The sequence below is a fragment of the Kryptolebias marmoratus genome, linkage group LG1, assembly GCF_001649575.2.
Source record: "Kryptolebias marmoratus isolate JLee-2015 linkage group LG1, ASM164957v2, whole genome shotgun sequence".
NCBI classification, from domain to species: Eukaryota; Metazoa; Chordata; class Actinopteri; order Cyprinodontiformes; family Rivulidae; genus Kryptolebias; species Kryptolebias marmoratus.
The window spans coordinates 33,795,769-33,807,609 of record NC_051430.1 but is presented as its reverse complement, the minus strand read 5'-3'; the positions used below and the strand labels follow the sequence as shown (position 1 = coordinate 33,807,609).

The following is an 11,841-nucleotide window of genomic DNA, read 5'->3' as shown; positions in this document are numbered from 1 at the left end:
TTCCACGCTACACAAACCCACAAAGAAGAGACTAGACCGCAGAAACAGTGGCAAATCACTTCAGAAACAATAAATATTGGTGGTGTAGATTCTCAGTCATCCAGGCCATGGTAAATTCAAAAAATTCAGTTGTTTTTGTTTTTAATAAATATTGGGTTAAAGTTGCAGGAAAGTTGCGATTTCGCAGGGTTTGCTTGATTTTACGTTATTAGTTGCGATCGCAACATCACGAAATCCTGGAGGGTCTGATTCCTGGTTATTGACCAATAGGAGAGGAGCTGGACCAAGAAGACAGCCCTCCTCATTTGCATACTGAGGCAGAAACGCACACGGTGATTAGAGAGGAGGAAATGTGTAAGGAAGAGGATATGGATATTTCTGCTTTTATTTTTGATTGTGTCGCTTTCGGTTTCTATACTTTACGACATATACCGATTGAAATGAATGGCATTCACTCCATTTGTTACATCATAACAAATATACAAGTTTTCTAGATATCCTCTTGTCGATAACATAATGGTGGGGATCAATAATGGTCCAACAATGACTGAATGACAATGAAACACATCCTGAACTAACCCTCTGCTCAGATTTAACTACTAGCACCAATGAACTGGATAATACGTACATCCCTTTATGCTTCCAGGCTTACAGAGGCACCGAAACGCAAAGAATGAAAGGAAACGTTGCTCAACCCTCATTAATTATAATGTTTCCTCCCTGCTGACGTCCACACACTCGTCCTTCTCTTTTACTCTGGTGTTTAAACCCCAAATGGAGCCAAACTGTGACTCTCAACTTAACTACTAGGGGGCGAAAAGCTAACAACCAGATCAATATTTATCGGCGGCAGCACCATCTCTGCTCACTGCTGCTGAAGCTCAGGGCAAGAAATCTTCAGATAACCTCCACCTCAGGCTCAATGCAGCTCATTTATAAGTCAGGATTTCTTCTTTTTGGTCAAATTTGGGAGAAAACTATCTATCTTCTGTCAAAAACAGCAATTTTGTTACCTCCTAAAATTCAAATAAAAGACATAACTTTATGGTACCAAATGTATCTATTCATACTAATGTAGAAAATGAACGAAAAGACAGAAAACATGTCATTAAACAATAGTGTTATGCTTCCTAAAGGTAAATAACCTACTAAATCAGCTAGGTCATCCCCAAGAATAGTGTTTCTAGAGGATGTGTGTGCTTTTTTGTGTTTTTCTGTCAGTAGTGGAGCCTCCTGGGTTTTCTCCCATGGAGCTCATTATGATTCACAATGTGACTGTTGGTACAATCAGAAAGTGACGTACCTTGACCTTTACGTTCGGCTTGAATGGTTTTGGATGGTTTCTTTGGCTCTTTTTCTACCACCCCACGCTATCTGTCTGATATGCCTGGGGTTGCAGTTCCTGTTGCGTCCACATCCTGGGAGGTTGGCTACAATCCCATGAATCTGGGAAACATGCTGAAAGGATTCCCCACTGTGATGCATGTACATTGGTGATGGACTTTGCAGGGTCTTGACAAGGTTTTCAGAGGTGTCTCTGTTGGTGTCCACAGTGAGGTTGTGGTGATTTATCAAATGCCCCTTTTACACCGGCTCTAAAGGTCCTGGCTCCACTCTACTCGGCTCGCTTTGCGCGCGTTTCCATCTGCATTTTTTCTAGGCCGGCCCTGCTTCTTTGGTCCCTGCTTCGGAGTCAGGCCAGCCGGGCCGGCTCTGCTTCGTGGGCGGCGCTAGCTTAGCTCCTGTTCACTCATTGGTCGTGGGTGTGACCAGATGCGAGCATAAAGAGGGATGGTAGGAATATAAACAACAGCGTTAGCTTACCCTGCAGCGTTTCTGCCGTCTGTCCCTCAGCTGAAGGCCTGTAAAGCCTGAAATCTCCGGCGGATAACAGCTGTCCTACTCCGCGCAACAATGGCAGCATCCAGAGCATTTCTTCCACTGCGCCTCTCTTCCTGAAGTCTCAGGAGAATCCCCATAAGTTTAAAAAACAGCAACAACACAGGGCCAACGTTGTCCATAGCGCTTCCGTTGTTTACACAACTTGCGCCAAGTTTTCGGACAGTGGATAAGGCTCTAAATCACCACCCTCAAACACACAAAGTGTTTATCTTAGACATGAAAGGAAGCACACACTAAACATTCCTTTATAGAGTGCTAGGCTTTCAATTTATATTGCTTACTAAAATCTGTGGATTCAAAATTCTCGAAAGCCTCAATTAAAAGCAGCAAGGAAACTCGCTGCCCTTTAAAGTCCTTCAACACCAGCAGGACGTCTTCCTCCCAGTGCCACACACTCGTTTCAGCTCAGAAAACCTCCAGACACACACACACACTTACGTATGAAGGAGGTTAGAACAGTTTGGCGCAATCCAAGCTCAGGGAAAGCCACCGGTCACAAAACTGACGGATAACCATCAAAAACATCCATTAAACGGCTCGTTCAGCCTGAGACGCGGCTTATGAGGCATGGCTGACAGATGTTTGGGCCGACGCGAACATTTCCTGTCATTAACGTCATCACCTCTTCCTCGGGGAGGACAGGGAAAACAATCCTCTGGGGGGGATCATGCATCAGAGTCTGTGGGGGTTAGACTCAAAGTGAAACTGCAGCCATAGCAGAAATTCAGGTAAAGATGGCGGATCTGCCCCCAAACTTAGTTGTAAAGAAGCACGATTTAGACTTGGTTATATTCATGAGTCAGACAGGAGTCTATGTTTGAAAACTGAGGATTTCTACTACTACTTCCACATACTTTACGCTATTTTAATCACTCATATATCAAAACGTTTAGCTCCATTACAATGTTTCTCTTTGCAACCCTTATAGTTTCCAAAATATTCAATTTTATTAAAATAAAATTCCCTATAAAGATCACTTTATTCCATAAAAAATGAAATTATGCTTTTTTTTTTTTACTTTTAGCTACTGTTTTGCTCATTTTAGCCAATGTTTTTCTTGTTTTAGCTACTGTTCTTGCTAGTATTAGTTTCAGCGTCTGTTTTGTTGCTTTTAGTTTTGACATTGTGCTTCACTCGTGAATTTTCTGTGAATTTTAGCCTCCGTTCTGCTTGTCTGAGCTTCAACAACTCCGTTTTAACTTCAGCAAATTTCCACAAAAGCCAATTTCTCCAGTCACCTTTTGCCTTTTTTTTGCTCAAACTGAAAAAGAGAACCTACTCTTCGGTTGCAAATGGCTGCGCCGTAGCGCCTCGGCTTCCTGTCTTTGTGCAGTTTTAAAAGAATTATCTGACGTAGCTTAGTTGGAGTCGTGCGTCCATCCAAGTTGTCCTTAGATCAGGAGAACCACAGAAAGCAGCAAGCGTCTGGTTCCCCAGACAGATGTGGTGTTTTGAAGTGGGGGGGAAAGAGAGCGGTGGGGGCGACAGTTTTCCCATGTCTGGGCCTACTGGTATGACTACGCTGTGAGACATCGAGGATTTGTGTGTTTGCAGGAAAGCCTCGCTGATGACACAGAAATGACGCTATCGGGGATAGAAAAGTGGAGCTGAGCATGTCTGGAAGTGCCTCCAACAAACTACTTCCTTTTCTTTGGCCCCTCTGGAAAAAAAAGTCTAAAGGAATGTGCCAGAGTGTCTGTTCAGAGTTAAAAACGATGTACTGTATTTGTCTTCCACAAGGCCAAACAAAAAGGAAGTCACTGTTTGGCTTTGTGTGGGGGGGTGAGGTTAACCTCCTAACAGAGTACTCTAGGTCTGAGTCAAGGTTCAAAGGGTGCGTCTGTGTCTTAGTTTGAGGCAGCTCTTTCGTCACCCCTCTCCCGTGAAGTCCAGACGCCGGTGCAGATGGTCACCAGCTCAGCCGAGTGACGGAGCCCTTCGCATCGCCTGAGCCGAGTGACGGAGCCCTCCGCATCGCCTGAGACGAGTAAATCTGGGCGATTCGAGACGAGATTCTGGGCCACTTGGCGCATGGAAGACGGTGAATGATTTAAAGCAGTAACAGGGAGGAACTGCACTGTTTTGCAGGCACTTGGCTGAAACTGCCCTGGAGCGTGGTCAGAACCATTGTGGAATTGTCACGCTCCATGACACGTAATGGGCGGCCCTTTGTGATCTTAATATACTCCTGAAGACCTCGTCAGGACCCTGCAAAAGTCCATCTGACTGCGTTTTTTTAAAACCTGGTGACATCTCAGAAAAATTGTTTTGCTTCATGGCATCGACTTGTATGCCACAATATGGATCACAGAAAGCGTTTAAAGTGTGATATTTACTTTGGTGGTGTTTGAAACAACTTTAGAAAGCGTTTGTATGAAGGGAGGTCACACATGAGAGGAAACAGCTTTTGTTTGCTGGAAAGACTTCAGAGTAAAGGCAGGATGGCAGGATTTGTTGTTATTGGACTGATAAGCAATAATCAGTTAACTTGACTGTTCCGACATCTAGCTTTTGCCTTACTCTGTTGGTAAAGATATAAAAAGATTAACATTTATCATAGTGAGAGGGCCGCCCACAGTTAAACTATCACATTGTTAAATTGACAAACACTGCCAGCCTTTTTCTCAGTCGTTTTATTTAGTCTTTTCTGGGACATCATACAAGATCCCAGAAGTTGAAGACAGAAGGGGGACCAGTGTCCCCATGAGCTGATCCCAGAATAAGGGATCCCACCTGGTCCGTGTAAACAAACACCATGACTGTGTGCATGGGAGTGGGCAGCTCTCGATTTACCGGTCGATCTACGTTCCTACCCTCATCTATGGTCACGAGCTTTGGGTAGTGACCGAAAGAACGAGATCGCGAATACAAGCGGCTGAAATGAGTTTCCTCCGCAGGGTGTCTGGGCTCTCCCTTAGAGATCGGGTGAGAAGCTCGGTCATCCGGGAGGGACTCAGAGTAGAGCCGCTGCTCCTCCACGTCGACAGGAGCCAGTTGAGGTGGCTCGGGCATCTGGTGAGGACGCCTCCCTGGTGACGTCCCACAGGGAGGAGGCCCAGAGGAAGACCCAGGACACGCTGGAGGGACTGGGAACGCCTTGGGATTCCCCCGGAGGAGCTGGCCCAAGTGGCTGGGGAGAGGGAAGTCTGGGTCTCCCTGCTTAGGCGGCTGCCCCCGCGACCCAACCCCGGATAAGAGGAAGAAGATGGATAGATACTACTTTATGGATGGATCTTAATCATTTGTTCAGTTTGGGGTTTGACTTCTTAAGTGCCGTCCCAGTCATAGGCTGTTTCAGTTAGGAGAAAAATATTGTGATTGTATACAATAAAGCTTACCTGTTTGATGCTATTTTACAAGCAGAATAGATCAAATCACATCCATTTTAACCCTTCTGAAGCCCTTATAACCGAAGAGAGGAAGAAAAGGCCTTTATAACTTCGGATCCATTTGACCCAAAGGCCACAGGAGGGTTGAAAAGAAAATTCTGATTAGTACCCCCCCCCACACACACACACACACACACACAGAGTTTGCCTGCAGTCTACTTGAATTTAATAGCCTTCTACAGATCTCTTCTCAATCTCAAACTCATAAAAACAATGCCGAACTGCATTAAAAGCGTAATATATCAGTGCATTGCTAAACTGGCGGATGCATTCCAAACAAGTGAACTCCAGAAAGAGACACAACGTCCTCAAAGTATGCACATCTGGGACAAACTCAAAGTGAGAGACGTAAAATCTCTACAAAACAGCCTTAAATGTCAGATGATGGTTTTAAGTTCAACATATGGTCCGAACAGAACATTTTCAAATGTAATCTGAATCTATTTCAAATGCTTTCCTACAAAAACAGAAGGGTTTACTCGTGAGAGTCGATCTAGAATGTGGACGTTACACGCCCCCCCCCTTCCTCCCTCCCCTCTTCAATGCCTCGGGATGTTTGATCCAGGGTTTAGATCTGCGTCGGGTCTGGAAAACAGCAGCAGCTCTAAGATAACACAAACAGGATGTCCAGTAAACATTCTCACAATGCCCAGAGACTCCTACGGGGAGGGAGAGGGGGCTGGGCAGAGCAGGACAATAACTGGAGCTGGGAGAGGAGCGTGGGCAAACGTCTCACAGACTCGGTGAAAAACCAGAGCTGTAGTTGCATTTTCTGTGCCGTTCAGAGTCGCAAGATGCCGGTGCCTAATTCAGCAGTCCATCCCTGAGAGACGCATGACACACACACATTCATACACACCTAACATTCACATCTTAAGCCAACTATCCTAACATACAGTGCATGTTTTAAGACTGTAGCCTAAAACAAATGCAAGGGGAGAACATTCAAACTCTAAAATCAAGGGTCTCTGCCAGGGGTCTGGGAGTCTCTGCCTGGGTACCTCCAGAGGGTGGGTTCCAGAGCCCAACTATATCTAGTTGGTATCGCTCAGCCTCCTTTTCTGCTACTGATACTACATTCCATGTGCCGACAACCAGTTTGGGATGCCAGGGATCCGCAGGCTGGTCCCTGACACTTCCTACACAGATCCTGGAAGGTGAGGAATTTTGAGTTTCCTGTAGAAATTCCCAGGAAAAATACTTCATTAGCGCCCGCCGCCAAAAAGCAAAGGCGAACGCTAATGTTCTTGCCCACATCTGTGTGTATGTGTGTGTTCATGTGTGTGTGTGGACAGATTTTAGTGAACTATTCAGAAAGTAATCATTGGAGGTTCATCTACAACTGATTCAATTTTGGAGTCGACCTAATTCAAAGTGACTATAACTCAGTCAACTTTACAGATACTGCACTAAACTTGTGTTGCCGTAGCAACACATACTCTGTGTGATTTTTCAAGATATCACATCAGATTTTTAATAAGGTTATTTTTGAGCTCTGACCAAAAAGGCTACAACTCCATCATATTTCACGTTAAGATGATGTTAGTCCAAAGCTCTGGCACGAAAGGCGACCGCCGACATGCCTTCTTTAAAAGAATTCCATGGCTTGAAATATCCAGAGCCATTCATTGCTTCCATTCTTCAGTGTCTTGCTCAGACAGACACACAAGCAGAAGAAACTAATGATGCGATTCCGAACAAGGTCACTCAGGTCTGTCTCACCGCACCGGAGGCGCGAGAGCGGCAGGGGCAGCCTCAGATGCCGAAAAAAGGCCCAGGATAAATAGAGCTGCGGTTTCTGTCCCACACCGTCCATACGTACACACATACTGTACCTTCCACACAAAGAAGAGGCACTTCACATAAAAACAAACAGCTCACAAAGCCACCTGGCTTATTAGACAAACTGTTTTTTGCGGCTACGATCCCGTTAAAGGAGCAGCGGAGACACCGCCCAACGAGGCAGAAAGGATCCGTCCCAGGCAGGGATGTAAGGACGTGTCTTCTACAACCCTACAGGCTCATCTGGCAGGCAGCTGCAGTTTGAGATTCATGAGTCAACGTCTCAATCAAGCAGGGCAGGACTGCTGTCAGAAAAACAGGAGTGGGTTTTAACGTGAGCTGTCATTATGTCCCATTTAGCTTAATCCAGATGCTGTATTCCAAACGGAAACGTTGGAGAAATGTGTTCAAAGTTTGCCAAATGTGACACTCCTTGAAGTCAGTCCACCTTGGTGCTCCATGCCAACAAGCTGGTCCATGAGTCCCATTAGAATCTCACTGAAAGCTGTGTGGCAATGACAAAAAGTAACCATTGGGTTCATAATTTGAAGAGTTTTCTGTAAATACATGAACCAAACAACTGCAGGTTGTTTTGGTTTCTTTATCTATCTATCTATCTATCTATCTATCTATCTATCTATCTATCTATCTATCTATCTATCTATCTATCTATCTATCTATCTATCTATCTATCTATCTATCTATCTATCTATCTATCTATCTATCTATCTATCTATCTGTCTGTCTGTCTGTCTGTCTGTCTGTCTGTCTGTCTGTCTGTCTGTCTGTCTGTCTGTCTGTCTATCTATAGGTATATATATAGATATATATACAGGGTTTCCTCCAGTGTATTATAAGCCTGGCAGGCCACCAGGTTTTGATGACCTGGCCGCCAGGCTAAGCTCCGCTTGTTTATTATAAATACGTAATTTTTTACAAGTTTTTTTCCACCTGCGCTCCCAAAACCGCTACCTTTATCTTCCTCACCGGGCGAGGGCGCCAACAGTGATGCAATCGCGTTGTCGCCGCCCCTGCGCGAACGCCCCTGCACGAACGCCCCGCGCGGTGTCGCGTCGTGTACCTTTTGTAACTTGGCGCTGGTTACGTAGCATACTGCCCCATCTTTTTGGAGAATACTGCACCGATGGAAGCGCCAAGTATAAACGCCTCCACCGTGCGCTCAGGTCCGCGCAGCCCTGCGGGACTCTAATGAGTCCGCTGGAGTTAGCTCGTGGTCGGAGCTGCAGCAATAAACACCGAACGAGCAGGTTTAACCAAAAATGGTTAGTTGAGCTAAAATTCAGTGGGTGGCTTTACAAGACCAAACATGGTAAGCATGTTTTGTGCTTAGTGAAAACTAAAATGAGGCTATTAAATTCAGCATTAGATATGCTGATCCAACATGCAGCCTGTGCCACAAAAAGTACGGCACAGTACAGCATCTGTCTGTTTTTCAGCATCTCTCTGTTGTTATTCATTGGCCTGGAAGTGAGACGTGTGTTGGTGCCTTGTTTGCACTTTTTCATTTATGTTAATTTAATTTATTTGTAAATGTGACTTAAATTAGGATTCAAATTAGGTGCAATGAATTAGTGTTTATTTTAATTGTATTTTTGTTTAAAAAGTATTTTAAAAGTTCCTTTTTGTAAAACTGCAGTTGTGTAAATATTTGGCACAAATATCTTACAATATCACATCATAAATAGCCATATTTTCAACTTTCCTGTCGACTTTAATCATTTTTTTTACTAAATCACGGTCGGCTAGCGATCGGTCGGCGAACGGCTGGTGATCAGCCACCTACCACCGGGCTTAGCCTCTTTTCTGGTGTAAACCCTAACCCTTTATTGTATTTTTTGTACCTATGTGGTAGAACTCAGAGTAAAGCTGCTGCTTCTGTGCATCAAGAAGAGTCAGCTCACCACTCAGAGCAGGAGGCCTCCTGGGTGTTTCCCTCGGGAGGCTTTCCAGGCACATCCCTACAGGAAGGAGACCCTGGGGGCAGACCCAGAGTCAGACGGAGGGATTAAATATCCTCTCTGGCCTCTGCACCCATCAGGATTCCTCAGGAAGCTTGGAGAAAGTGGCTGGCTTCCACACGGATACTGAGTGATGGCTGGACGAACGGACATGTTGAGTTTCGAATGCTAGATTAGAGTCCGCTCACACCCACCCCTTTTTTTGTCTTCTCCAGCAAAGGTCGTGACCCTGGAGGTCCTGGGAGAGAGGTGAGCGTTTACTCTAGAAGGCCATACGGGAATCCCGGGCCAAGCAAACATGCCTGAACCACAGAGACACAGCCCACAACTTTATCTGATGGACAACAAACGGTACTGCCATGTGTGTGTGTGTGTGTGTGTGTGTGGAGCCTAAAGACAGACGGGATTGAGTCATTTTGGGACAGAAGGCAAACAAAGACAGAGAAAGTAGCAAGTGTTTTAGAGGGCAGTGATCAACACAGAACACACCGCTCAGAAGAGTCCCTGTCACCTTTATATTAAATCATAAATAAACACAGCTCCTGTTCAAACTGGCACTAAATAGGACATCAACTTTAATTTAACCAGGAAGTCCCATGAGATTACCATCAAGACAAACACGCCAAAAATTACAGTGAACATCAAAATACAGACAGAATGAAACAGAATCATGATCAACACAACTCTTCAGTTCCACAAGACTTGAACAGAGATTTAAACTTTCCCAAAGAAACAGAAATGTTGAACTTTAGTTTGGTCTGAAGATTATTCCAGGACCAAGGTGCAAAACAAGAGGAAAACGGAAGAACCGCGACTCGTAGCAGGTCTTGGAAAGTACAAATACACAAATAAGGACGGAGTTTCGGCAAATGGTCAAAGGAAAAGGTTTACAAGACAGTGGTGAGAGCAGCTAGGTCGTATGGGACGGACAAAAAGACAGGAGACAGAACTGAGATGAAGATGTTGAGGTTCTCCTTGGGAGGGACGAGGATGGACAGGATTAGGAATGAGGTCATCAGAGGTCCAGCACAGGTTGAAGGACTGGGACATAAAGTTAGAGGCCGGACTGAGATGGTTTGGACAGTGCAGAGGAGGGACAGTGGGTATATTGGTACCACTGAGACAAAGAGGAGATATGTGGACACAGTTAGAGAGGGCATGGAGGTAGTTGGAGTGAGGACAGAGGACGCAGAGGACAGAGTTAGATGGAGGATGACTCAACCCCTGAAGAGAGAAGACCAGGTACCGCTAACAAGTAACAGGCACTGGGCTTCTTTCTCACAGTCAACACACGACCAGAGGAAAGGTCATGTCTGTGGCTCTTTCCCTTCGCACATATGATTTCCCTCATAATACTGGTTTGCTGTGGCAAGGAGGGCAGCAGAATTGTGGGAAATTGCAAGGTTGGAAACTTTCAATGGGAGTTGACGGGTATTTATGGGAATTAACATATAAATGGGAATAAATGGGAATAAACCTGTAATTTAAAATGCTGATGATTGGCCCTGAACACAGAGCTTAAATATAGTCGAAGACAATCTTTTCCAGCGTGATCGTGGCTGAAAACAACCAGATTTCTTCGCTGTACCGTGCAGAGAGGAACCGCACCCCACAAACTGAGAAACTGTTACCTGGACTGGCAGGGACAGATGGGACAGGTAGAGATAGATGGGACATGTAGGGACATGTAAAGACAGATGGAACATAGAGACAGTCTGTAGGGACAGATGAGACATGTAGAGACAGACTGTAGAGAAAGATGGGACATGTAAAGGCAGATGGGACATCAAAAGACTGCTAAAATAAAGACAAGAAGAAGAAGAGCGCCACTTACGGTGAAACACAACCGAGGGAACTCGCTGAAAATATTCTCCTTCGATTCCACGAAGCTGAAGTTGGTTTCCGATTCAGAAAATGGCTAAAGGGCGATTCCAGCTAATTTTTCCCTCCCTTCAGCATCTTTAATCTCCTCGAGTTAAAAAACTACAACACCTAGACACTTCAAACCTGGAGCAGATTATTCTGCACTGATTGCAGAACATTTAAAACCAAGTGTGTGATCTGTGAAACCTTCATCTGATTCCTGAAACCTCAATAAAGGGCCACTTCAGCACTTTNCTACAACACCTCACTGGTATTTGATAAAAAGGTGAAATCTCTGCTAAAATCTTGTGTTTTGAATCAACATTCATAGAAACTAATTCATGTCATTTCAGTGAGTCATCATGGTTGTGCCCTGAGTCCAAATACATGTCATATACACATTCAAGCCACTTGTTTTAAATAAATGCTTCTATTTTAATTCAGTTTGGTCTTCATTGGAACTGATGTGCAGGGGGAGAATGAGGGGTTGACCTCAGTGCCGCCTTCTTCAGAGAGAACCATCTGCTGGTTCTGCTCACTTCGAACCTCCCCAGAACCGGCGCTTCCTTCAGGGGGATCAGAACTACTGGGTGTTCTGGACCCGAGGTCCACGCAGATGTGTTCCAGCTGCAGCTCAGCTCAGACACAGAAACCCAACAGAACCTTTGTCTTCATTAGTGAGTTCGGCCTGAGCCAACCCGGTCCAGAGCCGGCCATGCTGGACCCACCAGAACTGCTGGTTCTGCAGGGTTCTGTTGGACCTGACCCTTTCCGTCATTTCAAACTAATGGAGGGACTTTCTTTGTTTGCTTGGCTCCAGATGTGCTCCGGTACCGGACCTGCTCCGCGGCAGCACCGGTACCCGAACCCCTTCCTGTGCCACGCTTTATAGAAGACAAAAGACCCCCCCCCCCCCCCCCCCCCCC

At 45.3% G+C, this 11,841-nt stretch overlaps 1 long non-coding RNA gene across 1 annotated transcript in view; it reads left to right on the top strand.

Annotated features, from left to right (window-relative positions):
• The window catches only part of LOC119617574, a 22,978-nt gene extending 11,160 nt beyond the window's left edge, over positions 1-11,818 (top strand). Inside the window, exons 4-5 of the long non-coding RNA XR_005233907.1 lie at positions 9,268-9,403; positions 11,388-11,818. This is a non-coding gene — a long non-coding RNA (uncharacterized LOC119617574). The remainder of the gene's footprint in view (positions 1-9,267; positions 9,404-11,387) is intronic.
• Positions 11,819-11,841: the final 23 nt, after the last annotated feature.